This window comes from Pelobates fuscus, chromosome 2 (genome assembly GCF_036172605.1).
Source record: "Pelobates fuscus isolate aPelFus1 chromosome 2, aPelFus1.pri, whole genome shotgun sequence".
NCBI lineage: Eukaryota > Metazoa > Chordata > Amphibia > Anura > Pelobatidae > Pelobates > Pelobates fuscus.
Window position 1 is genome coordinate 64,643,789 of NC_086318.1, and position 22,492 is coordinate 64,666,280.

At 38.1% G+C, this 22,492-nt stretch overlaps 13 non-coding genes across 13 annotated transcripts; all 13 read left to right on the forward strand.

Annotated features, from left to right (window-relative positions):
- Positions 1 to 191: 191 nt before the first annotated feature.
- On the forward strand, positions 192 to 264 carry TRNAK-CUU (transfer RNA lysine (anticodon CUU)). Its single transcript has one exon. It is a non-coding gene; the product is annotated as a tRNA-Lys (tRNA).
- A 1,892-nt stretch (positions 265 to 2,156) lies between these two features.
- On the forward strand, positions 2,157 to 2,229 carry TRNAK-CUU (transfer RNA lysine (anticodon CUU)). The gene has a single exon. It is a non-coding gene; the product is annotated as a tRNA-Lys (tRNA).
- Positions 2,230 to 4,121: 1,892 nt separating this feature from the next.
- On the forward strand, positions 4,122 to 4,194 carry TRNAK-CUU (transfer RNA lysine (anticodon CUU)). Its single transcript has one exon. It is a non-coding gene; the product is annotated as a tRNA-Lys (tRNA).
- Positions 4,195 to 6,085: 1,891 nt separating this feature from the next.
- TRNAK-CUU (transfer RNA lysine (anticodon CUU)) lies at positions 6,086 to 6,158 on the forward strand. Its single transcript has one exon. It is a non-coding gene; the product is annotated as a tRNA-Lys (tRNA).
- A 1,892-nt stretch (positions 6,159 to 8,050) lies between these two features.
- Positions 8,051 to 8,123, forward strand: TRNAK-CUU (transfer RNA lysine (anticodon CUU)). Its single transcript has one exon. It is a non-coding gene; the product is annotated as a tRNA-Lys (tRNA).
- A 1,134-nt stretch (positions 8,124 to 9,257) lies between these two features.
- On the forward strand, positions 9,258 to 9,330 carry TRNAK-CUU (transfer RNA lysine (anticodon CUU)). Its single transcript has one exon. It is a non-coding gene; the product is annotated as a tRNA-Lys (tRNA).
- A 1,892-nt stretch (positions 9,331 to 11,222) lies between these two features.
- TRNAK-CUU (transfer RNA lysine (anticodon CUU)) lies at positions 11,223 to 11,295 on the forward strand. Its single transcript has one exon. It is a non-coding gene; the product is annotated as a tRNA-Lys (tRNA).
- A 1,134-nt stretch (positions 11,296 to 12,429) lies between these two features.
- On the forward strand, positions 12,430 to 12,502 carry TRNAK-CUU (transfer RNA lysine (anticodon CUU)). The gene has a single exon. It is a non-coding gene; the product is annotated as a tRNA-Lys (tRNA).
- Positions 12,503 to 14,394: 1,892 nt separating this feature from the next.
- On the forward strand, positions 14,395 to 14,467 carry TRNAK-CUU (transfer RNA lysine (anticodon CUU)). The gene has a single exon. It is a non-coding gene; the product is annotated as a tRNA-Lys (tRNA).
- Positions 14,468 to 16,359: 1,892 nt separating this feature from the next.
- TRNAK-CUU (transfer RNA lysine (anticodon CUU)) lies at positions 16,360 to 16,432 on the forward strand. The gene has a single exon. It is a non-coding gene; the product is annotated as a tRNA-Lys (tRNA).
- Positions 16,433 to 18,452: 2,020 nt separating this feature from the next.
- Positions 18,453 to 18,525, forward strand: TRNAK-CUU (transfer RNA lysine (anticodon CUU)). Its single transcript has one exon. It is a non-coding gene; the product is annotated as a tRNA-Lys (tRNA).
- Positions 18,526 to 20,417: 1,892 nt separating this feature from the next.
- Positions 20,418 to 20,490, forward strand: TRNAK-CUU (transfer RNA lysine (anticodon CUU)). Its single transcript has one exon. It is a non-coding gene; the product is annotated as a tRNA-Lys (tRNA).
- Positions 20,491 to 21,624: 1,134 nt separating this feature from the next.
- TRNAK-CUU (transfer RNA lysine (anticodon CUU)) lies at positions 21,625 to 21,697 on the forward strand. The gene has a single exon. It is a non-coding gene; the product is annotated as a tRNA-Lys (tRNA).
- The last annotated feature ends 795 nt before the right edge of the window (positions 21,698 to 22,492 follow it).

The following is a 22,492-nucleotide window of genomic DNA, read 5'->3' on the forward strand; positions in this document are numbered from 1 at the left end:
CTCGGAATGCAGACTTGAAGACTTTTCATTACAGGGTGAGTTCTATAGGGTAAAGTGATCTGATTTTTCTCTTGTTTAAGAAGGTAAATTTATATATTATATTAAATAGTTAAACCAAGATAGAGAGCTTTGCAAGCTCTCTCCATCCACCCTTTGCATCCGAAGTCAGAGCATAATGCATGTAGGAATCAGCCCGGCTAGCTCAGTCGGTAGAGCATGAGACTCTTAATCTCAGGGTCGTGGGTTCGAGCCCCACGTTGGGCAAGATATGTAATTTTATGTCTCCTTTATTGAAAAAAATAAAAAAAGAAGGAAGGTGCTTACGTTTGGCCTAGGGAATCATAAAAGTCACCATATATTAGAGCAGATTGTATATTTGAAAAACATAGAAGGTGAAGAAACAGGAGTGTAGTTCTTTGGAAAAGTGTGTCAAGCAATTTAATTGTTGTAAGACGATTGAGGAATTCTTACAAAACATTTTAGTAGAGGGAGATTTTCAAATCTAACCATAAACCAGTGGACACAACCTAGCAGGGGAACATGTTAACAAAATGCTACCTTAGAATATAAGGAATTAAGTCATATTATTTCCATAAGAGCAATGAAGCCATTGTTTAAGAATGCAACTTTATATGTTTCAGTCTAGCTAAATCTCACCTTCCAACATAAGCAACTAGGGTCTATGATCTCTTTCACCATCAGGCCAGGAGAAATGAAACAATCCAAAAGGGGTAGGTTTTCAATGCTAATCACATGTTACTGGACACAGTCTAACTGAATACAATCTAAATTAAACCCCACTGTCAGACAAGAGCTACTATGGCCCATCATTTCCTTCACCATTTCTAATTGTTTTACGACTCTAGAAATGCAGACTTGGAGACTTCTCGTTATGATCCAAAAAGGGGAGATTTTCAAATCTTATCACCTGGACAGAAACTAAGGGATTAAAATCAAAACTAGATCTCACTGTGGAACAAGAGCTACTATGGCCCATTATATCCTTCACTGTTTCTGATTGTTTTACGAGTCTAGGAATGCCAACCTGGAGACGTTTCATTACAGGTTGGATTGCTTGAATCTTATAGGGTAAAGTGATATGATTTTTCTCTTGTTTAAGAAGGTAAATTTTATATCATACATTAAGATAGAGAGCTTTGCGAGTTCCCTCTTTCCCTCTGTCCACCCTTTGCTTCCGCAAAGCTCTCTCGGAATGCAGACTTGAAGACTTTTCATTACAGGGTGAATTATACTCTTAATCTCAGGGTCGTGGGTTCGAGACCCACGTTGGGCGAGATGTGTTAACAAATTGCTACCTTAGAATATAAGGAATTAAGTCATATTATTTCCATAAGAGCAATGAAGCCATTGTTTAAGAAGGCAACTTTATATGGTTCAGTGGAGCTAAATCTCACCTTCCGACATAAGCAACTAGGGTCTATGATCTCTTTCACCATCAGGCCAGGAGAAATGAAACAATCCAAAAGGGGTAGGTTTTCAATGCTAATCACATGTTACTGGACACAGTCTAACTGAATACAATCTAAATTAAACCCCACTGTCAGACAAGAGCTACTATGGCCCATCATTTCCTTCACCATTTCTAATTGTTTTACGACTCTAGAAATGCAGACTTGGAGACTTCTCGTTATGATCCAAAAAGGGGAGATTTTCAAATCTTATCACCTGGACAGAAACTAAGGGATTAAAATCAAAACTAGATCTCACTGTGGAACAAGAGCTACTATGGCCCATTATATCCTTCACTGTTTCTGATTGTTTTACGAGTCTAGGAATGCCAACCTGGAGACGTTTCATTACAGGGTTGATTGCTTGAATCTTATAGGGTAAAGTGATATGATTTTTCTCTTGTTTAAGAAGGTAAATTTTATATCATACATTAAGATAGAGAGCTTTGCGAGTTCCCTCTTTCCCTCTGTCCACCCTTTGCTTCCGCAAAGCTCTCTCGGAATGCAGACTTGAAGACTTTTCATTACAGGGTGAGTTCTATAGGGTAAAGTGATCTGATTTTTCTCTTGTTTAAGAAAGTAAATTTATATATTATATTAAATAGTTAAACCAAGATAGAGAGCTTTGCAAGCTCTCTCCATCCACCCTTTGCATCCGAAGTCAGAGCATAATGCATGTAGGAATCAGCCCGGCTAGCTCAGTCGGTAGAGCATGAGACTCTTAATCTCAGAGTCGTGGGTTCGAGCCCCACGTTGGGCGAGATATGTAATTTTATGTCTCCTTTATTGAAAAAAATAAAAAAAGAAGGAAGGTGCTTACGTTTGGCCTAGGGAATCATAAAAGTCACCATATATTAGAGCAGATTGTATATTTGAAAAACATAGAAGGTGAAGAAACAGGAGTGTAGTTCTTTGGAAAAGTGTGTCAAGCAATTTAATTGTTGTAAGACGATTGAGGAATTCTTACAAAACATTTTAGTAGAGGGAGATTTTCAAATCTAACCATAAACCAGTGGACACAACCTAGCACGGGAACATGTTAACAAAATGCTACCTTAGAATATAAGGAATTAAGTCATATTATTTCCATAAGAGCAATGAAGCCATTGTTTAAGAATGCAACTTTATATGTTTCTGTCTAGCTAAATCTCACCTTCCAACATAAGCAACTAGGGTCTATGATCTCTTTCACCATCAGGCCAGGAGAAATGAAACAATCCAAAAGGGGTAGGTTTTCAATGCTAATCACATGTTACTGGACACAGTCTAACTGAATACAATCTAAATTAAACCCCACTGTCAGACAAGAGCTACTATGGCCCATCATTTCCTTCACCATTTCTAATTGTTTTACGACTCTAGAAATGCAGACTTGGAGACTTCTCGTTATGATCCAAAAAGGGGAGATTTTCAAATCTTATCACCTGGACAGAAACTAAGGGATTAAAATCAAAACTAGATCTCACTGTGGAACAAGAGCTACTATGGCCCATTATATCCTTCACTGTTTCTGATTGTTTTACGAGTCTAGGAATGCCAACCTGGAGACGTTTCATTACAGGTTGGATTGCTTGAATCTTATAGGGTAAAGTGATATGATTTTTCTCTTGTTTAAGAAGGTAAATTTTATATCATACATTAAGATAGAGAGCTTTGCGAGTTCCCTCTTTCCCTCTGTCCACCCTTTGCTTCCGCAAAGCTCTCTCGGAATGCAGACTTGAAGACTTTTCATTACAGGGTGAATTATACTCTTAATCTCAGGGTCGTGGGTTCGAGACCCACGTTGGGCGAGATGTGTTAACAAATTGCTACCTTAGAATATAAGGAATTAAGTCATATTATTTCCATAAGAGCAATGAAGCCATTGTTTAAGAAGGCAACTTTATATGGTTCAGTGGAGCTAAATCTCACCTTCCGACATAAGCAACTAGGGTCTATGATCTCTTTCACCATCAGGCCAGGAGAAATGAAACAATCCAAAAGGGGTAGGTTTTCAATGCTAATCACATGTTACTGGACACAGTCTAACTGAATACAATCTAAATTAAACCCCACTGTCAGACAAGAGCTACTATGGCCCATCATTTCCTTCACCATTTCTAATTGTTTTACGACTCTAGAAATGCAGACTTGGAGACTTCTCGTTATGATCCAAAAAGGGGAGATTTTCAAATCTTATCACCTGGACAGAAACTAAGGGATTAAAATCAAAACTAGATCTCACTGTGGAACAAGAGCTACTATGGCCCATTATATCCTTCACTGTTTCTGATTGTTTTACGAGTCTAGGAATGCCAACCTGGAGACGTTTCATTACAGGGTGGATTGCTTGAATCTTATAGGGTAAAGTGATATGATTTTTCTCTTGTTTAAGAAGGTAAATTTTATATCATACATTAAGATAGAGAGCTTTGCGAGTTCCCTCTTTCCCTCTGTCCACCCTTTGCTTCCGCAAAGCTCTCTCGGAATGCAGACTTGAAGACTTTTCATTACAGGGTGAGTTCTATAGGGTAAAGTGATCTGATTTTTCTCTTGTTTAAGAAGGTAAATTTATATATTATATTAAATAGTTAAACCAAGATAGAGAGCTTTGCAAGCTCTCTCCATCCACCCTTTGCATCCGAAGTCAGAGCATAATGCATGTAGGAATCAGCCCGGCTAGCTCAGTCGGTAGAGCATGAGACTCTTAATCTCAGGGTCGTGGGTTCGAGCCCCACGTTGGGCAAGATATGTAATTTTATGTCTCCTTTATTGAAAAAAATAAAAAAAGAAGGAAGGTGCTTACGTTTGGCCTAGGGAATCATAAAAGTCACCATATATTAGAGCAGATTGTATATTTGAAAAACATAGAAGGTGAAGAAACAGGAGTGTAGTTCTTTGGAAAAGTGTGTCAAGCAATTTAATTGTTGTAAGACGATTGAGGAATTCTTACAAAACATTTTAGTAGAGGGAGATTTTCAAATCTAACCATAAACCAGTGGACACAACCTAGCAGGGGAACATGTTAACAAAATGCTACCTTAGAATATAAGGAATTAAGTCATATTATTTCCATAAGAGCAATGAAGCCATTGTTTAAGAATGCAACTTTATATGTTTCAGTCTAGCTAAATCTCACCTTCCAACATAAGCAACTAGGGTCTATGATCTCTTTCACCATCAGGCCAGGAGAAATGAAACAATCCAAAAGGGTTAGGTTTTCAATGCTAATCACATGTTACTGGACACAGTCTAACTGAATACAATCTAAATTAAACCCCACTGTCAGACAAGAGCTACTATGGCCCATCATTTCCTTCACCATTTCTAATTGTTTTACGACTCTAGAAATGCAGACTTGGAGACTTCTCGTTATGATCCAAAAAGGGGAGATTTTCAAATCTTATCACCTGGACAGAAACTAAGGGATTAAAATCAAAACTAGATCTCACTGTGGAACAAGAGCTACTATGGCCCATTATATCCTTCACTGTTTCTGATTGTTTTACGAGTCTAGGAATGCCAACCTGGAGACGTTTCATTACAGGTTGGATTGCTTGAATCTTATAGGGTAAAGTGATATGATTTTTCTCTTGTTTAAGAAGGTAAATTTTATATCATACATTAAGATAGAGAGCTTTGCGAGTTCCCTCTTTCCCTCTGTCCACCCTTTGCTTCCGCAAAGCCCTCTGGAATGCAGACTTGAAAACTTTTCATTACAGGGTGAATTATACTCTTAATCTCAGGGTCGTGGGTTCGAGCCCCACGTTGGGCGAGATGTGTTAACAAATTGCTACCTTAGAATATAAGGAATTAAGTCATATTATTTCCATAAGAGCAATGAAGCCATTGTTTAAGAAGTCAACTTTATATGGTTAAGTGGAGCTAAATCTCACCTTCCAACATAAGCAACTAGGGTCTATGATCTCTTTCACCATCAGGCCAGGAGAAATGAAACAATCCAAAAGGGGTAGGTTTTCAATGCTAATCACATGTTACTGGACACAGTCTAACTGAATACAATCTAAATTAAACCCCACTGTCAGACAAGAGCTACTATGGCCCATCATTTCCTTCACCATTTCTAATTGTTTTACGACTCTAGAAATGCAGACTTGGAGACTTCTCGTTATGATCCAAAAAGGGGAGATTTTCAAATCTTATCACCTGGACAGAAACTAAGGGATTAAAATCAAAACTAGATCTCACTGTGGAACAAGAGCTACTATGGCCCATTATATCCTTCACTGTTTCTGATTGTTTTACGAGTCTAGGAATGCCAACCTGGAGACGTTTCATTACAGGGTGGATTGCTTGAATCTTATAGGGTAAAGTGATATGATTTTTCTCTTGTTTAAGAAGGTAAATTTTATATCATACATTAAGATAGAGAGCTTTGCGAGTTCCCTCTTTCCCTCTGTCCACCCTTTGCTTCCGCAAAGCTCTCTCGGAATGCAGACTTGAAGACTTTTCATTACAGGGTGAGTTCTATAGGGTAAAGTGATCTGATTTTTCTCTTGTTTAAGAAGGTAAATTTATATATTATATTAAATAGTTAAACCAAGATAGAGAGCTTTGCAAGCTCTCTCCATCCACCCTTTGCATCCGAAGTCAGAGCATAATGCATGTAGCAATCAGCCCGGCTAGCTCAGTCGGTAGAGCATGAGACTCTTAATCTCAGGGTCGTGGGTTCGAGCCCCACGTTGGGCGAGATATGTAATTTTATGTCTCCTTTATTGAAAAAAATAAAAAAAGAAGGAAGGTGCTTACGTTTGGCCTAGGGAATCATAAAAGTCACCATATATTAGAGCAGATTGTATATTTGAAAAACATAGAAGGTGAAGAAACAGGAGTGTAGTTCTTTGGAAAAGTGTGTCAAGTAATTTAATTGTTGTAAGACGATTGAGGAATTCTTACAAAACATTTTAGTAGAGGGAGATTTTCAAATCTAACCATAAACCAGTGGACACAACCTAGCAGGGGAACATGTTAACAAAATGCTACCTTAGAATATAAGGAATTAAGTCATATTATTTCCATAAGAGCAATGAAGCCATTGTTTAAGAAGGCAACTTTATATGGTTCAGTGGAGCTAAATCTCACCTTCCAACATAAGCAACTAGGGTCTATGATCTCTTTCACCATCAGGCCAGGAGAAATGAAACAATCCAAAAGGGGTAGGTTTTCAATGCTAATCACATGTTACTGGACACAGTCTAACTGAATACAATCTAAATTAAACCCCACTGTCAGACAAGAGCTACTATGGCCCATCATTTCCTTCACCATTTCTAATTGTTTTACGACTCTAGAAATGCAGACTTGGAGACTTCTCGTTATGATCCAAAAAGGGGAGATTTTCAAATCTTATCACCTGGACAGAAACTAAGGGATTAAAATCAAAACTAGATCTCACTGTGGAACAAGAGCTACTATGGCCCATTATATCCTTCACTGTTTCTGATTGTTTTACGAGTCTAGGAATGCCAACCTGGAGACGTTTCATTACAGGTTGGATTGCTTGAATCTTATAGGGTAAAGTGATATGATTTTTCTCTTGTTTAAGAAGGTAAATTTTATATCATACATTAAGATAGAGAGCTTTGCGAGTTCCCTCTTTCCCTCTGTCCACCCTTTGCTTCCGCAAAGCTCTCTCGGAATGCAGACTTGAAGACTTTTCATTACAGGGTGAATTATACTCTTAATCTCAGGGTCGTGGGTTCGAGACCCACGTTGGGCGAGATGTGTTAACAAATTGCTACCTTAGAATATAAGGAATTAAGTCATATTATTTCCATAAGAGCAATGAAGCCATTGTTTAAGAAGGCAACTTTATATGGTTCAGTGGAGCTAAATCTCACCTTCCAACATAAGCAACTAGGGTCTATGATCTCTTTCACCATCAGGCCAGGAGAAATGAAACAATCCAAAAGGGGTAGGTTTTCAATGCTAATCACATGTTACTGGACACAGTCTAACTGAATACAATCTAAATTAAACCCCACTGTCAGACAAGAGCTACTATGGCCCATCATTTCCTTCACCATTTCTAATTGTTTTACGACTCTAGAAATGCAGACTTGGAGACTTCTCGTTATGATCCAAAAAGGGGAGATTTTCAAATCTTATCACCTGGACAGAAACTAAGGGATTAAAATCAAAACTAGATCTCACTGTGGAACAAGAGCTACTATGGCCCATTATATCCTTCACTGTTTCTGATTGTTTTACGAGTCTATAAATGCCAACCTGGAGACGTTTCATTACAGGGTGGATTGCTTGAATCTTATAGGGTAAAGTGATATGATTTTTCTCTTGTTTAAGAAGGTAAATTTTATATCATACATTAAGATAGAGAGCTTTGCGAGTTCCCTCTTTCCCTCTGTCCACCCTTTGCTTCCGCAAAGCTCTCTCGGAATGCAGACTTGAAGACTTTTCATTACAGGGTGAGTTCTATAGGGTAAAGTGATCTGATTTTTCTCTTGTTTAAGAAGGTAAATTTATATATTATATTAAATAGTTAAACCAAGATAGAGAGCTTTGCAAGCTCTCTCCATCCACCCTTTGCATCCGAAGTCAGAGCATAATGCATGTAGGAATCAGCCCGGCTAGCTCAGTCGGTAGAGCATGAGACTCTTAATCTCAGGGTCGTGGGTTCGAGCCCCACGTTGGGCGAGATATGTAATTTTTTGTCTCCTTTATTGAAAAAAATAAAAAAAGAAGGAAGGTGCTTACGTTTGGCCTAGGGAATCATAAAAGTCACCATATATTAGAGCAGATTGTATATTTGAAAAACATAGAAGGTGAAGAAACAGGAGTGTAGTTCTTTGGAAAAGTGTGTCAAGTAATTTAATTGTTGTAAGACGATTGAGGAATTCTTACAAAACATTTCAGTAGAGGGAGATTTTCAAATCTAACCATAAACCAGTGGACACAGCCTAGCAGGGGAACATGTTAACAAAATGCTACCTTAGAATATAAGGAATTAAGTCATATTATTTCCATAAGAGCAATGAAGCCATTGTTTAAGAATGCAACTTTATATGTTTCAGTCTAGCTAAATCTCACCTTCCAACATAAGCAACTAGGGTCTATGATCTCTTTCACCATCAGGCCAGGAGAAATGAAACAATCCAAAAGGGGTAGGTTTTCAATGCTAATCACATGTTACTGGACACAGTCTAACTGAATACAATCTAAATTAAACCCCACTGTCAGACAAGAGCTACTATGGCCCATCATTTCCTTCACCATTTCTAATTGTTTTACGACTCTAGAAATGCAGACTTGGAGACTTCTCGTTATGATCCAAAAAGGGGAGATTTTCAAATCTTATCACCTGGACAGAAACTAAGGGATTAAAATCAAAACTAGATCTCACTGTGGAACAAGAGCTACTATGGCCCATTATATCCTTCACTGTTTCTGATTGTTTTACGAGTCTAGGAATGCCAACCTGGAGACGTTTCATTACAGGGTGGATTGCTTGAATCTTATAGGGTAAAGTGATATGATTTTTCTCTTGTTTAAGAAGGTAAATTTTATATCATACATTAAGATAGAGAGCTTTGCGAGTTCCCTCTTTCCCTCTGTCCACCCTTTGCTTCCGCAAAGCTCTCTCGGAATGCAGACTTGAAGACTTTTCATTACAGGGTGAGTTCTATAGGGTAAAGTGATCTGATTTTTCTCTTGTTTAAGAAGGTAAATTGATATATTATATTAAATAGTTAAACCAAGATAGAGAGCTTTGCAAGCTCTCTCCATCCACCCTTTGCATCCGAAGTCAGAGCATAATGCATGTAGGAATCAGCCCGGCTAGCTCAGTCGGTAGAGCATGAGACTCTTAATCTCAGGGTCGTGGGTTCGAGCCCCACGTTGGGCGAGATATGTAATTTTATGTCTCCTTTATTGAAAAAAATAAAAAAAGAAGGAAGGTGCTTACGTTTGGCCTAGGGAATCATAAAAGTCACCATATATTAGAGCAGATTGTATATTTGAAAAACATAGAAGGTGAAGAAACAGGAGTGTAGTTCTTTGGAAAAGTGTGTCAAGCAATTTAATTGTTGTAAGACGATTGAGGAATTCTTACAAAACATTTTAGTAGAGGGAGATTTTCAAATCTAACCATAAACCAGTGGACACAACCTAGCAGGGGAACATGTTAACAAAATGCTACCTTAGAATATAAGGAATTAAGTCATATTATTTCCATAAGAGCAATGAAGCCATTGTTTAAGAAGGCAACTTTATATGGTTCAGTGGAGCTAAATCTCACCTTCCAACATAAGCAACTAGGGTCTATGATCTCTTTCACCATCAGGCCAGGAGAAATGAAACAATCCAAAAGGGGTAGGTTTTCAATGCTAATCACATGTTACTGGACACAGTCTAACTGAATACAATCTAAATTAAACCCCACTGTCAGACAAGAGCTACTATGGCCCATCATTTCCTTCACCATTTCTAATTGTTTTACGACTCTAGAAATGCAGACTTGGAGACTTCTCGTTATGATCCAAAAAGGGGAGATTTTCAAATCTTATCACCTGGACAGAAACTAAGGGATTAAAATCAAAACTAGATCTCACTGTGGAACAAGAGCTACTATGGCCCATTATATCCTTCACTGTTTCTGATTGTTTTACGAGTCTAGGAATGCCAACCTGGAGACGTTTCATTACAGGTTGGATTGCTTGAATCTTATAGGGTAAAGTGATATGATTTTTCTCTTGTTTAAGAAGGTAAATTTTATATCATACATTAAGATAGAGAGCTTTGCGAGTTCCCTCTTTCCCTCTGTCCACCCTTTGCTTCCGCAAAGCTCTCTCGGAATGCAGACTTGAAGACTTTTCATTACAGGGTGAATTATACTCTTAATCTCAGGGTCGTGGGTTCGAGACCCACGTTGGGCGAGATGTGTTAACAAATTGCTACCTTAGAATATAAGGAATTAAGTCATATTATTTCCATAAGAGCAATGAAGCCATTGTTTAAGAAGGCAACTTTATATGGTTCAGTGGAGCTAAATCTCACCTTCCGACATAAGCAACTAGGGTCTATGATCTCTTTCACCATCAGGCCAGGAGAAATGAAACAATCCAAAAGGGGTAGGTTTTCAATGCTAATCACATGTTACTGGACACAGTCTAACTGAATACAATCTAAATTAAACCCCACTGTCAGACAAGAGCTACTATGGCCCATCATTTCCTTCACCATTTCTAATTGTTTTACGACTCTAGAAATGCAGACTTGGAGACTTCTCGTTATGATCCAAAAAGGGGAGATTTTCAAATCTTATCACCTGGACAGAAACTAAGGGATTAAAATCAAAACTAGATCTCACTGTGGAACAAGAGCTACTATGGCCCATTATATCCTTCACTGTTTCTGATTGTTTTACGAGTCTATAAATGCCAACCTGGAGACGTTTCATTACAGGGTGGATTGCTTGAATCTTATAGGGTAAAGTGATATGATTTTTCTCTTGTTTAAGAAGGTAAATTTTATATCATACATTAAGATAGAGAGCTTTGCGAGTTCCCTCTTTCCCTCTGTCCACCCTTTGCTTCCGCAAAGCTCTCTCGGAATGCAGACTTGAAGACTTTTCATTACAGGGTGAGTTCTATAGGGTAAAGTGATCTGATTTTTCTCTTGTTTAAGAAGGTAAATTTATATATTATATTAAATAGTTAAACCAAGATAGAGAGCTTTGCAAGCTCTCTCCATCCACCCTTTGCATCCGAAGTCAGAGCATAATGCATGTAGGAATCAGCCCGGCTAGCTCAGTCGGTAGAGCATGAGACTCTTAATCTCAGGGTCGTGGGTTCGAGCCCCACGTTGGGCGAGATATGTAATTTTTTGTCTCCTTTATTGAAAAAAATAAAAAAAGAAGGAAGGTGCTTACGTTTGGCCTAGGGAATCATAAAAGTCACCATATATTAGAGCAGATTGTATATTTGAAAAACATAGAAGGTGAAGAAACAGGAGTGTAGTTCTTTGGAAAAGTGTGTCAAGTAATTTAATTGTTGTAAGACGATTGAGGAATTCTTACAAAACATTTCAGTAGAGGGAGATTTTCAAATCTAACCATAAACCAGTGGACACAGCCTAGCAGGGGAACATGTTAACAAAATGCTACCTTAGAATATAAGGAATTAAGTCATATTATTTCCATAAGAGCAATGAAGCCATTGTTTAAGAATGCAACTTTATATGTTTCAGTCTAGCTAAATCTCACCTTCCAACATAAGCAACTAGGGTCTATGATCTCTTTCACCATCAGGCCAGGAGAAATGAAACAATCCAAAAGGGGTAGGTTTTCAATGCTAATCACATGTTACTGGACACAGTCTAACTGAATACAATCTAAATTAAACCCCACTGTCAGACAAGAGCTACTATGGCCCATCATTTCCTTCACCATTTCTAATTGTTTTACGACTCTAGAAATGCAGACTTGGAGACTTCTCGTTATGATCCAAAAAGGGGAGATTTTCAAATCTTATCACCTGGACAGAAACTAAGGGATTAAAATCAAAACTAGATCTCACTGTGGAACAAGAGCTACTATGGCCCATTATATCCTTCACTGTTTCTGATTGTTTTACGAGTCTAGGAATGCCAACCTGGAGACGTTTCATTACAGGGTGGATTGCTTGAATCTTATAGGGTAAAGTGATATGATTTTTCTCTTGTTTAAGAAGGTAAATTTTATATCATACATTAAGATAGAGAGCTTTGCGAGTTCCCTCTTTCCCTCTGTCCACCCTTTGCTTCCGCAAAGCTCTCTCGGAATGCAGACTTGAAGACTTTTCATTACAGGGTGAGTTCTATAGGGTAAAGTGATCTGATTTTTCTCTTGTTTAAGAAGGTAAATTGATATATTATATTAAATAGTTAAACCAAGATAGAGAGCTTTGCAAGCTCTCTCCATCCACCCTTTGCATCCGAAGTCAGAGCATAATGCATGTAGGAATCAGCCCGGCTAGCTCAGTCGGTAGAGCATGAGACTCTTAATCTCAGGGTCGTGGGTTCGAGCCCCACGTTGGGCGAGATATGTAATTTTATGTCTCCTTTATTGAAAAAAATAAAAAAAGAAGGAAGGTGCTTACGTTTGGCCTAGGGAATCATAAAAGTCACCATATATTAGAGCAGATTGTATATTTGAAAAACATAGAAGGTGAAGAAACAGGAGTGTAGTTCTTTGGAAAAGTGTGTCAAGCAATTTAATTGTTGTAAGACGATTGAGGAATTCTTACAAAACATTTTAGTAGAGGGAGATTTTCAAATCTAACCATAAACCAGTGGACACAACCTAGCAGGGGAACATGTTAACAAAATGCTACCTTAGAATATAAGGAATTAAGTCATATTATTTCCATAAGAGCAATGAAGCCATTGTTTAAGAAGGCAACTTTATATGGTTCAGTGGAGCTAAATCTCACCTTCCAACATAAGCAACTAGGGTCTATGATCTCTTTCACCATCAGGCCAGGAGAAATGAAACAATCCAAAAGGGGTAGGTTTTCAATGCTAATCACATGTTACTGGACACAGTCTAACTGAATACAATCTAAATTAAACCCCACTGTCAGACAAGAGCTACTATGGCCCATCATTTCCTTCACCATTTCTAATTGTTTTACGACTCTAGAAATGCAGACTTGGAGACTTCTCGTTATGATCCAAAAAGGGGAGATTTTCAAATCTTATCACCTGGACAGAAACTAAGGGATTAAAATCAAAACTAGATCTCACTGTGGAACAAGAGCTACTATGGCCCATTATATCCTTCACTGTTTCTGATTGTTTTACGAGTCTAGGAATGCCAACCTGGAGACGTTTCATTACAGGTTGGATTGCTTGAATCTTATAGGGTAAAGTGATATGATTTTTCTCTTGTTTAAGAAGGTAAATTTTATATCATACATTAAGATAGAGAGCTTTGCGAGTTCCCTCTTTCCCTCTGTCCACCCTTTGCTTCCGCAAAGCTCTCTCGGAATGCAGACTTGAAGACTTTTCATTACAGGGTGAATTATACTCTTAATCTCAGGGTCGTGGGTTCGAGACCCACGTTGGGCGAGATGTGTTAACAAATTGCTACCTTAGAATATAAGGAATTAAGTCATATTATTTCCATAAGAGCAATGAAGCCATTGTTTAAGAAGGCAACTTTATATGGTTCAGTGGAGCTAAATCTCACCTTCCGACATAAGCAACTAGGGTCTATGATCTCTTTCACCATCAGGCCAGGAGAAATGAAACAATCCAAAAGGGGTAGGTTTTCAATGCTAATCACATGTTACTGGACACAGTCTAACTGAATACAATCTAAATTAAACCCCACTGTCAGACAAGAGCTACTATGGCCCATCATTTCCTTCACCATTTCTAATTGTTTTACGACTCTAGAAATGCAGACTTGGAGACTTCTCGTTATGATCCAAAAAGGGGAGATTTTCAAATCTTATCACCTGGACAGAAACTAAGGGATTAAAATCAAAACTAGATCTCACTGTGGAACAAGAGCTACTATGGCCCATTATATCCTTCACTGTTTCTGATTGTTTTACGAGTCTAGGAATGCCAACCTGGAGACGTTTCATTACAGGGTGGATTGCTTGAATCTTATAGGGTAAAGTGATATGATTTTTCTCTTGTTTAAGAAGGTAAATTTTATATCATACATTAAGATAGAGAGCTTTGCGAGTTCCCTCTTTCCCTCTGTCCACCCTTTGCTTCCGCAAAGCTCTCTCGGAATGCAGACTTGAAGACTTTTCATTACAGGGTGAGTTCTATAGGGTAAAGTGATCTGATTTTTCTCTTGTTTAAGAAGGTAAATTTATATATTATATTAAATAGTTAAACCAAGATAGAGAGCTTTGCAAGCTCTCTCCATCCACCCTTTGCATCCGAAGTCAGAGCATAATGCATGTAGGAATCAGCCCGGCTAGCTCAGTCGGTAGAGCATGAGACTCTTAATCTCAGGGTCGTGGGTTCGAGCCCCACGTTGGGCAAGATATGTAATTTTATGTCTCCTTTATTGAAAAAAATAAAAAAAGAAGGAAGGTGCTTACGTTTGGCCTAGGGAATCATAAAAGTCACCATATATTAGAGCAGATTGTATATTTGAAAAACATAGAAGGTGAAGAAACAGGAGTGTAGTTCTTTGGAAAAGTGTGTCAAGCAATTTAATTGTTGTAAGACGATTGAGGAATTCTTACAAAACATTTTAGTAGAGGGAGATTTTCAAATCTAACCATAAACCAGTGGACACAACCTAGCAGGGGAACATGTTAACAAAATGCTACCTTAGAATATAAGGAATTAAGTCATATTATTTCCATAAGAGCAATGAAGCCATTGTTTAAGAATGCAACTTTATATGTTTCAGTCTAGCTAAATCTCACCTTCCAACATAAGCAACTAGGGTCTATGATCTCTTTCACCATCAGGCCAGGAGAAATGAAACAATCCAAAAGGGGTAGGTTTTCAATGCTAATCACATGTTACTGGACACAGTCTAACTGAATACAATCTAAATTAAACCCCACTGTCAGACAAGAGCTACTATGGCCCATCATTTCCTTCACCATTTCTAATTGTTTTACGACTCTAGAAATGCAGACTTGGAGACTTCTCGTTATGATCCAAAAAGGGGAGATTTTCAAATCTTATCACCTGGACAGAAACTAAGGGATTAAAATCAAAACTAGATCTCACTGTGGAACAAGAGCTACTATGGCCCATTATATCCTTCACTGTTTCTGATTGTTTTACGAGTCTAGGAATGCCAACCTGGAGACGTTTCATTACAGGTTGGATTGCTTGAATCTTATAGAGTAAAGTGATATGATTTTTCTCTTGTTTAAGAAGGTACATTTTATATCATACATTAAGATAGAGAGCTTTGCGAGTTCCCTCTTTCCCTCTGTCCACCCTTTGCTTCCGCAAAGCTCTCTCGGAATGCAGACTTGAAGACTTTTCATTACAGGGTGAATTATACTCTTAATCTCAGGGTCGTGGGTTCGAGCCCCACGTTGGGCGAGATGTGTTAACAAATTGCTACCTTAGAATATAAGGAATTAAGTCATATTATTTCCATAAGAGCAATGAAGCCATTGTTTAAGAAGGCAACTTTATATGGTTCAGTGGAGCTAAATCTCACCTTCCAACATAAGCAACTAGGGTCTATGATCTCTTTCACCATCAGGCCAGGAGAAATGAAACAATCCAAAAGGGGTAGGTTTTCAATGCTAATCACATGTTACTGGACACAGTCTAACTGAATACAATCTAAATTAAACCCCACTGTCAGACAAGAGCTACTATGGCCCATCATTTCCTTCACCATTTCTAATTGTTTTACGACTCTAGAAATGCAGACTTGGAGACTTCTCGTTATGATCCAAAAAGGGGAGATTTTCAAATCTTATCACCTGGACAGAAACTAAGGGATTAAAATCAAAACTAGATCTCACTGTGGAACAAGAGCTACTATGGCCCATTATATCCTTCACTGTTTCTGATTGTTTTACGAGTCTAGGAATGCCAACCTGGAGACGTTTCATTACAGGGTGGATTGCTTGAATCTTATAGGGTAAAGTGATATGATTTTTCTCTTGTTTAAGAAGGTAAATTTTATATCATACATTAAGATAGAGAGCTTTGCGAGTTCCCTCTTTCCCTCTGTCCACCCTTTGCTTCCGCAAAGCTCTCTCGGAATGCAGACTTGAAGACTTTTCATTACAGGGTGAGTTCTATAGGGTAAAGTGATCTGATTTTTCTCTTGTTTAAGAAGGTAAATTTATATATTATATTAAATAGTTAAACCAAGATAGAGAGCTTTGCAAGCTCTCTCCATCCACCCTTTGCATCCGAAGTCAGAGCATAATGCATGTAGGAATCAGCCCGGCTAGCTCAGTCGGTAGAGCATGAGACTCTTAATCTCAGGGTCGTGGGTTCGAGCCCCACGTTGGGCGAGATATGTAATTTTATGTCTCCTTTATTGAAAAAAATAAAAAAAGAAGGAAGGTGCTTACGTTTGGCCTAGGGAATCATAAAAGTCACCATATATTAGAGCAGATTGTATATTTGAAAAACATAGAAGGTGAAGAAACAGGAGTGTAGTTCTTTGGAAAAGTGTGTCAAGCAATTTAATTGTTGTAAGACGATTGAGGAATTCTTACAAAACATTTTAGTAGAGGGAGATTTTCAAATCTAACCATAAACCAGTGGACACAACCTAGCAGGGGAACATGTTAACAAAATGCTACCTTAGAATATAAGGAATTAAGTCATATTATTTCCATAAGAGCAATGAAGCCATTGTTTAAGAATGCAACTTTATATGTTTCAGTCTAGCTAAATCTCACCTTCCAACATAAGCAACTAGGGTCTATGATCTCTTTCACCATCAGGCCAGGAGAAATGAAACAATCCAAAAGGGGTAGGTTTTCAATGCTAATCACATGTTACTGGACACAGTCTAACTGAATACAATCTAAATTAAACCCCACTGTCAGACAAGAGCTACTATGACCCATCATTTTTTTATTTTTGAAACAATCCAAAAGGGGTAGGTTTTCAATGCTAATCACATGTTACTGGACACAGTCTAACTGAATACAATCTAAATTAAACCCCACTGTCAGACAAGAGCTACTATGGCCCATCATTTCCTTCACCATTTCTAATTGTTTTACGACTCTAGAAATGCAGACTTGGAGACTTCTCGTTATGATCCAAAAAGGGGAGATTTTCAAATCTTATCACCTGGACAGAAACTAAGGGATTAAAATCAAAACTAGATCTCACTGTGGAACAAGAGCTACTATGGCCCATTATATCCTTCACTGTTTCTGATTGTTTTACGAGTCTAGGAATGCCAACCTGGAGACGTTTCATTACAGGTTGGATTGCTTGAATCTTATAGGGTAAAGTGATATGATTTTTCTCTTGTTTAAGAAGGTAAATTTTATATCATACATTAAGATAGAGAGCTTTGCGAGTTCCCTCTTTCCCTCTGTCCACCCTTTGCTTCCGCAAAGCCCTCTGGAATGCAGACTTGAAAACTTTTCATTACAGGGTGAATTATACTCTTAATCTCAGGGTCGTGGGTTCGAGCCCCACGTTGGGCGAGATGTGTTAACAAATTGCTACCTTAGAATATAAGGAATTAAGTCATATTATTTCCATAAGAGCAATGAAGCCATTGTTTAAGAAGTCAACTTTATATGGTTAAGTGGAGCTAAATCTCACCTTCCAACATAAGCAACTAGGGTCTATGATCTCTTTCACCATCAGGCCAGGAGAAATGAAACAATCCAAAAGGGGTAGGTTTTCAATGCTAATCACATGTTACTGGACACAGTCTAACTGAATACAATCTAAATTAAACCCCACTGTCAGACAAGAGCTACTATGGCCCATCATTTCCTTCACCATTTCTAATTGTTTTACGACTCTAGAAATGCAGACTTGGAGACTTCTCGTTATGATCCAAAAAGGGGAGATTTTCAAATCTTATCACCTGGACAGAAACTAAGGGATTAAAATCAAAACTAGATCTCACTGTGGAACAAGAGCTACTATGGCCCATTATATCCTTCACTGTTTCTGATTGTTTTACGAGTCTAGGAATGCCAACCTGGAGACGTTTCATTACAGGGTGGATTGCTTGAATCTTATAGGGTAAAGTGATATGATTTTTCTCTTGTTTAAGAAGGTAAATTTTATATCATACATTAAGATAGAGAGCTTTGCGAGTTCCCTCTTTCCCTCTGTCCACCCTTTGCTTCCGCAAAGCTCTCTCGGAATGCAGACTTGAAGACTTTTCATTACAGGGTGAGTTCTATAGGGTAAAGTGATCTGATTTTTCTCTTGTTTAAGAAGGTAAATTTATATATTATATTAAATAGTTAAACCAAGATAGAGAGCTTTGCAAGCTCTCTCCATCCACCCTTTGCATCCGAAGTCAGAGCATAATGCATGTAGCAATCAGCCCGGCTAGCTCAGTCGGTAGAGCATGAGACTCTTAATCTCAGGGTCGTGGGTTCGAGCCCCACGTTGGGCGAGATATGTAATTTTATGTCTCCTTTATTGAAAAAAATAAAAAAAGAAGGAAGGTGCTTACGTTTGGCCTAGGGAATCATAAAAGTCACCATATATTAGAGCAGATTGTATATTTGAAAAACATAGAAGGTGAAGAAACAGGAGTGTAGTTCTTTGGAAAAGTGTGTCAAGTAATTTAATTGTTGTAAGACGATTGAGGAATTCTTACAAAACATTTTAGTAGAGGGAGATTTTCAAATCTAACCATAAACCAGTGGACACAACCTAGCAGGGGAACATGTTAACAAAATGCTACCTTAGAATATAAGGAATTAAGTCATATTATTTCCATAAGAGCAATGAAGCCATTGTTTAAGAAGGCAACTTTATATGGTTCAGTGGAGCTAAATCTCACCTTCCAACATAAGCAACTAGGGTCTATGATCTCTTTCACCATCAGGCCAGGAGAAATGAAACAATCCAAAAGGGGTAGGTTTTCAATGCTAATCACATGTTACTGGACACAGTCTAACTGAATACAATCTAAATTAAACCCCACTGTCAGACAAGAGCTACTATGGCCCATCATTTCCTTCACCATTTCTAATTGTTTTACGACTCTAGAAATGCAGACTTGGAGACTTCTCGTTATGATCCAAAAAGGGGAGATTTTCAAATCTTATCACCTGGACAGAAACTAAGGGATTAAAATCAAAACTAGATCTCACTGTGGAACAAGAGCTACTATGGCCCATTATATCCTTCACTGTTTCTGATTGTTTTACGAGTCTAGGAATGCCAACCTGGAGACGTTTCATTACAGGTTGGATTGCTTGAATCTTATAGGGTAAAGTGATATGATTTTTCTCTTGTTTAAGAAGGTAAATTTTATATCATACATTAAGATAGAGAGCTTTGCGAGTTCCCTCTTTCCCTCTGTCCACCCTTTGCTTCCGCAAAGCTCTCTCGGAATGCAGACTTGAAGACTTTTCATTACAGGGTGAATTATACTCTTAATCTCAGGGTCGTGGGTTCGAGACCCACGTTGGGCGAGATGTGTTAACAAATTGCTACCTTAGAATATAAGGAATTAAGTCATATTATTTCCATAAGAGCAATGAAGCCATTGTTTAAGAAGGCAACTTTATATGGTTCAGTGGAGCTAAATCTCACCTTCCAACATAAGCAACTAGGGTCTATGATCTCTTTCACCATCAGGCCAGGAGAAATGAAACAATCCAAAAGGGGTAGGTTTTCAATGCTAATCACATGTTACTGGACACAGTCTAACTGAATACAATCTAAATTAAACCCCACTGTCAGACAAGAGCTACTATGGCCCATCATTTCCTTCACCATTTCTAATTGTTTTACGACTCTAGAAATGCAGACTTGGAGACTTCTCGTTATGATCCAAAAAGGGGAGATTTTCAAATCTTATCACCTGGACAGAAACTAAGGGATTAAAATCAAAACTAGATCTCACTGTGGAACAAGAGCTACTATGGCCCATTATATCCTTCACTGTTTCTGATTGTTTTACGAGTCTATAAATGCCAACCTGGAGACGTTTCATTACAGGGTGGATTGCTTGAATCTTATAGGGTAAAGTGATATGATTTTTCTCTTGTTTAAGAAGGTAAATTTTATATCATACATTAAGATAGAGAGCTTTGCGAGTTCCCTCTTTCCCTCTGTCCACCCTTTGCTTCCGCAAAGCTCTCTCGGAATGCAGACTTGAAGACTTTTCATTACAGGGTGAGTTCTATAGGGTAAAGTGATCTGATTTTTCTCTTGTTTAAGAAGGTAAATTTATATATTATATTAAATAGTTAAACCAAGATAGAGAGCTTTGCAAGCTCTCTCCATCCACCCTTTGCATCCGAAGTCAGAGCATAATGCATGTAGGAATCAGCCCGGCTAGCTCAGTCGGTAGAGCATGAGACTCTTAATCTCAGGGTCGTGGGTTCGAGCCCCACGTTGGGCGAGATATGTAATTTTTTGTCTCCTTTATTGAAAAAAATAAAAAAAGAAGGAAGGTGCTTACGTTTGGCCTAGGGAATCATAAAAGTCACCATATATTAGAGCAGATTGTATATTTGAAAAACATAGAAGGTGAAGAAACAGGAGTGTAGTTCTTTGGAAAAGTGTGTCAAGTAATTTAATTGTTGTAAGACGATTGAGGAATTCTTACAAAACATTTCAGTAGAGGGAGATTTTCAAATCTAACCATAAACCAGTGGACACAGCCTAGCAGGGGAACATGTTAACAAAATGCTACCTTAGAATATAAGGAATTAAGTCATATTATTTCCATAAGAGCAATGAAGCCATTGTTTAAGAATGCAACTTTATATGTTTCAGTCTAGCTAAATCTCACCTTCCAACATAAGCAACTAGGGTCTATGATCTCTTTCACCATCAGGCCAGGAGAAATGAAACAATCCAAAAGGGGTAGGTTTTCAATGCTAATCACATGTTACTGGACACAGTCTAACTGAATACAATCTAAATTAAACCCCACTGTCAGACAAGAGCTACTATGGCCCATCATTTCCTTCACCATTTCTAATTGTTTTACGACTCTAGAAATGCAGACTTGGAGACTTCTCGTTATGATCCAAAAAGGGGAGATTTTCAAATCTTATCACCTGGACAGAAACTAAGGGATTAAAATCAAAACTAGATCTCACTGTGGAACAAGAGCTACTATGGCCCATTATATCCTTCACTGTTTCTGATTGTTTTACGAGTCTAGGAATGCCAACCTGGAGACGTTTCATTACAGGGTGGATTGCTTGAATCTTATAGGGTAAAGTGATATGATTTTTCTCTTGTTTAAGAAGGTAAATTTTATATCATACATTAAGATAGAGAGCTTTGCGAGTTCCCTCTTTCCCTCTGTCCACCCTTTGCTTCCGCAAAGCTCTCTCGGAATGCAGACTTGAAGACTTTTCATTACAGGGTGAGTTCTATAGGGTAAAGTGATCTGATTTTTCTCTTGTTTAAGAAGGTAAATTGATATATTATATTAAATAGTTAAACCAAGATAGAGAGCTTTGCAAGCTCTCTCCATCCACCCTTTGCATCCGAAGTCAGAGCATAATGCATGTAGGAATCAGCCCGGCTAGCTCAGTCGGTAGAGCATGAGACTCTTAATCTCAGGGTCGTGGGTTCGAGCCCCACGTTGGGCGAGATATGTAATTTTATGTCTCCTTTATTGAAAAAAATAAAAAAAGAAGGAAGGTGCTTACGTTTGGCCTAGGGAATCATAAAAGTCACCATATATTAGAGCAGATTGTATATTTGAAAAACATAGAAGGTGAAGAAACAGGAGTGTAGTTCTTTGGAAAAGTGTGTCAAGCAATTTAATTGTTGTAAGACGATTGAGGAATTCTTACAAAACATTTTAGTAGAGGGAGATTTTCAAATCTAACCATAAACCAGTGGACACAACCTAGCAGGGGAACATGTTAACAAAATGCTACCTTAGAATATAAGGAATTAAGTCATATTATTTCCATAAGAGCAATGAAGCCATTGTTTAAGAAGGCAACTTTATATGGTTCAGTGGAGCTAAATCTCACCTTCCAACATAAGCAACTAGGGTCTATGATCTCTTTCACCATCAGGCCAGGAGAAATGAAACAATCCAAAAGGGGTAGGTTTTCAATGCTAATCACATGTTACTGGACACAGTCTAACTGAATACAATCTAAATTAAACCCCACTGTCAGACAAGAGCTACTATGGCCCATCATTTCCTTCACCATTTCTAATTGTTTTACGACTCTAGAAATGCAGACTTGGAGACTTCTCGTTATGATCCAAAAAGGGGAGATTTTCAAATCTTATCACCTGGACAGAAACTAAGGGATTAAAATCAAAACTAGATCTCACTGTGGAACAAGAGCTACTATGGCCCATTATATCCTTCACTGTTTCTGATTGTTTTACGAGTCTAGGAATGCCAACCTGGAGACGTTTCA